Genomic DNA, 6,000 nt, shown 5'->3' on the forward strand with positions numbered 1-6,000 from the left:
CTGAAAGCTGTAGGGAAATCTTTCTTGCCTTCCTAGCTTCTGGTGGTTTGCTGGCAATCTTTGGCGTTCCTCGGCTTACAGCTGCGTCACTCCAGTCTCTGCCTTTGTCATCATATGGCGTTCTCTCTGTGTGTCTCTGTGTCTTCACATGGCTGTCTTCTTGTAAGGACACCAGTCTCATTAGGGGCTCACCCTTCTCCAATATGACCTCATATTAACCAAGTACATCTGCAACAACGCTATTTCCAAATAGAGTCACATCCTGAGCTACTGGGGATTAGGACTTCAACATCTTTTGGTGGGCGTCGTAATTCAACACATAACAGTAAACATGTGTGCTCTTTGCTCTAGATAGAGGGAGACATTGTGTTCCAAGGATGCTCACAGGATACAAACATCCTTTTGTAAGACAGTCTAGAATTAGGGCAGTTAGTGCCTCACAAGACCTGCAGAAACATGGACAATTATCTCCCATACACCGTGTAAACTTATGGGTGAGGAGTGAGTGTGTTTTTACGTGGGAGAAGAGCAGTTATTAAAGGAAAAGGCAGAAAGAAGCAGCTTAACCTGCTAAAGGGACCGTCACAGATTCATTTTGGGGAAGAATTCATATGGAAGTTGAGGGTCTGAAATTCATTTCCTTAAAATGGTCCCTATTCTTGTATCTCTTGGGAAATATTCACAAACCCCAGGTAGTAGAATCCCAGTCTGAAGATCACTAAATAAGAGACTTGGAGGTGTATCTGAGTTGCAAGTAGCCACATCCAGGACAGCTTTGAGGTATTCTTGCTATTGTAATGCCCCTCCATTTTCCCGAACTTGCAGAGAAGTCTTTGCTCAAGGATGCAGTTGGGCTGAGCAATGTCATCAGAGAATTAAAAGAAGGGTCTCTGCCTTCGTTTGGCTAGAAGCAGAATAGGAGTGGGGAGCAGCAGCTGGAGAGAGACTGAGTCCAGGAATTCCAGGGGGCGGTTTGCAGCAGAGCGAGGGGCAGCCTGTGCATAGAGAGCACGGATTGGTGAGGAGACAGACTTGTGGCTGAGGCAGCAGACAACTGGGGTGGGGTCCTGATTTCCAGAAATAGTGAGGAGAGGAATTTGTCAAGACCCTGGAGTTCCTGCAGTTAAGCAGGATGGGAAGTTGAAGTTTTCTTAAAATGGGTATTCATAAATACATGTGACCTCATTTCACACTCCCATAGGCAAGGTCTGGACATGCCAGTTAAACTTTTTGACCAAATAGTATATGGCCAAATTGATATGGAGTCATACGGTTCCACAGTAAATCATTAATGCAGACAATGATTTATCTGCATAATTTTTTCAACTATCCTTTTCAATAACAAAGCCAGTTTCTGAGACTGGCTGTTTGTAACCATCTGACTTAGGAAGTACAGTTGTCCTTGGAAAACTTGAGAAGGTGATTCTTTAAGTATTTTTTTAAATGTTATTTTTAGTTTTAAAAGCAGCCCAAATCTCCAGGAGCAATAATGTTTCCTTTTATTAAAGTTGAGCTTTCGCAGTCTAGCTTACTTTTTAAAGGGATGGATGATACCTAGGAAAGGAAGAGAAGTTTCTTATCTGTGTCCTCAGGGAATTAACTTCCAATGAAGTGAGACCTACAGCAGCTAGAGACACCTAGCTTCAAGAAAAATCGTATAGATTTGTCAAACTTCGACTACCCACAGTGAGAATTGTAACAATATTGAAAAATTCTCAACCACTTAGCTGCCGATAATACAATTCTTGGGGAAAATATTAAAGGTTTGGAGGAAATACTTTGAGAAGATACTTGGAGTAGAGTTGGTCTGGTTACCTGCAGGGTTTTCCTTTTGCTTCCCTGGGGGAAAAATTGGGGTGGGCGGGGGAGAGGAGAGAAGGGCTTGCTGGATACAGTAACGGAGAGAGGAGCCAAGAGGCTGCACTCTGCGGAACAGGATTGGACCCTCAGATGCACCCTGCAAAGGAGGAGAAAAATGCCTAGGGGAGGTCTTGTGGGGTGTTAGCTGAGAGGCTGCAGTGTAAACCTCTCCTCTCTCCTCGTGAAACCTGTAGTAACTTCTGGAGTAGATTTTTTTGAGGGGTTAAGAAGGGGAAGGAAGGACTTCAAAGGAGGGAAAGAGGACGGTTGACGTCTAAGTTGCATGTTAGTGTGGGCAATATTTTCTTTCTTTCTCCTTCCGTTCCTTAAGTTATAGGAAGAAAGGAACAGCAATGTGTTCTTTTGGGGTCAACAAAGATCTCTTTAGTTGTACATCTGCTCAAGGCTTGCTGGCCCATCAGATGGTGATGGTGACTTACATTTGTCATGCATATATATTGATTACATAGGAAGGGGATAATGGAAAGAAAGGCAAAATGTCATCAGTCTTCTATTATTTTCCAGCTTTATTGAGGTATATTCGACAAATACATATATGTTTATTAAGCTTACCATGAAAACCACTTTCCACACGTTACCTAACAAAGGTAATTAGTTTTAATGGAAAAAACACCCGATTTTGAAGGCTTTTATTTCCCTGTTCCATTCTGTGGGCACAACTTTTACATTTCCTAGTATCTTAGCCTCTTCTGCTTATTCGTTGTCACTTCATATACATCGCATTGAAAGCATCCTTTGTCTTAATTATCTGGAACTGACAAATATTCAGTGAGTGTCAAAAAGGCCCTATATTAGACAATGCTGTGGTTTCCTAATAACCTGGTTGACATTGTGGTAATGTTTTATTTTGGTTTTGGAGCTGGTAGGTTTCTGTTAAAATTTTTTGGACCTCTTTGGAGTCTGAACTCTCTAGAGAGGCTCTATCAAAAGCAGCATAATTGCAAAAGCTTTCATTTGACAATAAAGACTGAGAATGAGAGTACCGTGGAACCAGCCGGTAGAGGGCAGACGCAAAGCTCCCGAGCTGTGGCTTCATTTCCGTCCTGGCACAGTCGGTGCAATTTGGCTTTTTCAGACAGTGCAAAGCTGAGCAATGCAGGAGTCGTTATAAAAATGACCATTTTTAGTGTTAAAAGTTGGGGCTTTAATGACTACTCTTGTAGAGACAGGTAATCAGACAAGATTTGGTTCAAGAGATGAGTCAGAAACTCTACTGTCATCTGCACTGAATTTTGACCAAGAAATTCCAAACTCTTTTCTCATCTGGTGACTGTGCGGTGAGCTTCGACTGACTCAGAACTATTCACGAGGGACTGTAACCTCGCTGCTGCTTTGTTACCGAGATTTTTTGGTTTGTTCTGAGATTCATGCCCCCTCCTGAAATTATCAGATATGGGGGCCTACCTTGGAGTGTTTGTTTATTTATTTTTTTAAAACTCTATTCTTTTTTTTTTTGTGAGGAAGATCAGCCCTGAGCTAACATCCATGCCAATCATCCTCTTTTTTGCTGAGGAAGACCAGCTCTGAGCTAACATCTATTGCCAATCCTCCTCCTTTTTTTTTTTTCACTTTTTCCCCCCAAAGCCCCAGTAGATAGTTGTATGTCATAGTTGCACATCCTTCTAGTTGCTGTATGTGGGACGCCGCCTCAGCGTGGCCGGACAAGCGGTGCGTTGGTGCGTGCCCGGGACCTGAACCCAGGTGGCCAGTAGCGGAGCGTGAGCACTTAACTGCTAAGCCACAGGGCCGGCCCCTACCTTGGAGTGTTTAGATGGATAAATAGAGAGTACTTCTTAACATTTTTGGAGGGGGAAAGAGGGCCACATACCCTTTGAGTTTGTATTGAAAGTACACTTCATCCCAGAAAAATGTCCACGACCACAAGCAAAATTTGCTTTTATAATTTCAAGGGTTCATGGAAACCCTGTGGGTTCATGTGCCCCCAGGATACAAATTTCTGTTGGAGCAAAACTCTTGCTGAAGTCCACGTAAGCTATTCAGGAGATGCAATAGGTCTTGAAGGTTAGCATTGTACCATGAATAAACACTGAATGTTTTCACCTAGACTTCCTGTAGGCAACTCAGCATTTTCTTTTCCTGACTTGTTCTGCCTTGCTTCCCTGATTTTTTCTTGGTACCACTCCTCTTCCAGTGACCTTCACTTACAATGCTGGCAGCACCTTGACTCCTCTCTCTGTCATTCTCAATGTTCAATCTTCGCAGCGCTCTTGTTTTCAACTCCTTTTTTTCCATTTTCATTGTCGCCCTCTTCTCTTTGGGCTTTTATTAGTCAAGCCTGGATCAGAACTTTAGTCTGGCCCCTTCTGTTTCTTTGTATTTCAGTCCATCCTTCTTACATTTACCAGGCAGTCATTTAAAAACCCCGATTTGACTGGGTTTCTCCTGCTCTGATCCTTGCCCCTCTTTTAAAAAAGCTTGGGGCCAGCCCCATGGCATAGTGGTTAAATTCAGCGTGCTCTGCTTCTGTGGCCTAGGTTCATGGGTTTGGATCCCAGCCGTGGACCCACACTGCTCATCAAGCCATGCTATGGCAGCAACCCACATACCAAATAGAGGAAGATTGGCACAGGTGTTAGCTCAGGGCCAATCTTCCTCACAAAAAACAGAAAAAAAATTCTTGATTAAGTAGCTCCCCAGCGTCTGCTGAAAAAAGTTCAGCTCTGATGATCAAGTTCAGCCTTTTTTCTTTTCCACTGTTTCCTCACATTTCAGTCAAAATGAAATACTTGCCCCACCCTGTATTTTCTCTCCTCTAGCCTTTGCTCAGAGTTGTCTTTGTCTAGAATCCTTCCCTAGTCTAGGGGTTCTTAACCTTTTTGGTACAATGGGATCTCTTTGGCAGTCTGTAAAGCCTCTGGACACTTCCTCCAAATATATTTTGTTGTGTGTGAGGAAGATTAGCCCTGAGCTAACAGCCATGCCAATCCTCCTCTTTTTGCCACTGGGCCGGCCCCTCTGAATATTTTTAATGCATAAAATTGTATACACAAAATTACAAAGGAAATCAATTATATTGAAATATAGCTATAAAAGTACTTTAAAACCTGTGATATTGTATGATTTCTTCTTTATTAATGCATTTATAAATAGCAGGTTTTAACATTGGTCCTAATAATTATCATAGTAGATTATTGCCCACATCTGCAATGAAAGAAGATGCTAAGTTTCAGTTAGATGTTAGTGAAAGTAAAGGTGTATTTCTTTCCTCATCCAACTTCATAGACCCAGATTGAGAGTCTTAAATCTAGATCACTCATTCTCAACCTAGAGTATGTATCAGAATCACCTGGATGCTAAACATGGCACGCTAAGCCTCATGTCTGATTTAGTAGGTCAAGGGTAGACCTCGGAATTTGCATTTTTAACAGGTTCCCAGGTGTTGCTGATGTTGCAGGCACGGGATCTACACTTCAAAAACCTCTGATCTAGAATAGATCATTACCTCATGCCATCCTTACCTACCAAAATCTTATGCCTCCCTAAACCCAGAAGAAGTCCACCTTATCCCCTCTATCAGAAGAGATTCCTTCCCCTTCAAGAGATCTCTTCCCCTTCACTCTTGCTTCAATTTGTTCATACCACTCTCACAATGTTTAGCTTTTTTGCTTTGTTTTATGGTCACTGGGGTTCAATGTGGCTGGCCCCCACATGAAACGTGTCTCAATTTGTGGAAGGGAAGAGTGAGAAAGGGAGGGAAACTCCGGTGGAGGGCTCCTCATTAGGGAAACTTACCTAGCTGCATAGAAATTAGTAATGAAAGAGAACACCTGGTTTATTCACTTAACACACTTCCTGGGTGCCGCACCCTGAAATATCCTTCATCCTGATTTTAAGTTATAACAAAATAGGTTACATGCTGGGCCCTCCAGCAAAATTTCAGAAAGCTGTCCATCAGCCCGTAGTAATTGCATAGTATAGGAGTGTCGTAGATCAGAACCCTTGGGGTGGGTCTGAATTTTCTACAAGGCTTCAGTGTAGTAGTCTGGAGTTCTTGTTGCAGACAGGACAAACCCAGTGGGGCCTTTAGTACAGTCTGGCTTACCTATAGCTGATCAAACCTCCTATCTAACGAGTGTCTATAGTTTGGAGTCAGCTTGG

Source organism: Ceratotherium simum, chromosome 17, assembly GCF_057802395.1.
Source record: "Ceratotherium simum simum isolate JZ-2026a chromosome 17, ASM5780239v1, whole genome shotgun sequence".
Lineage (NCBI taxonomy): Eukaryota > Metazoa > Chordata > Mammalia > Perissodactyla > Rhinocerotidae > Ceratotherium > Ceratotherium simum.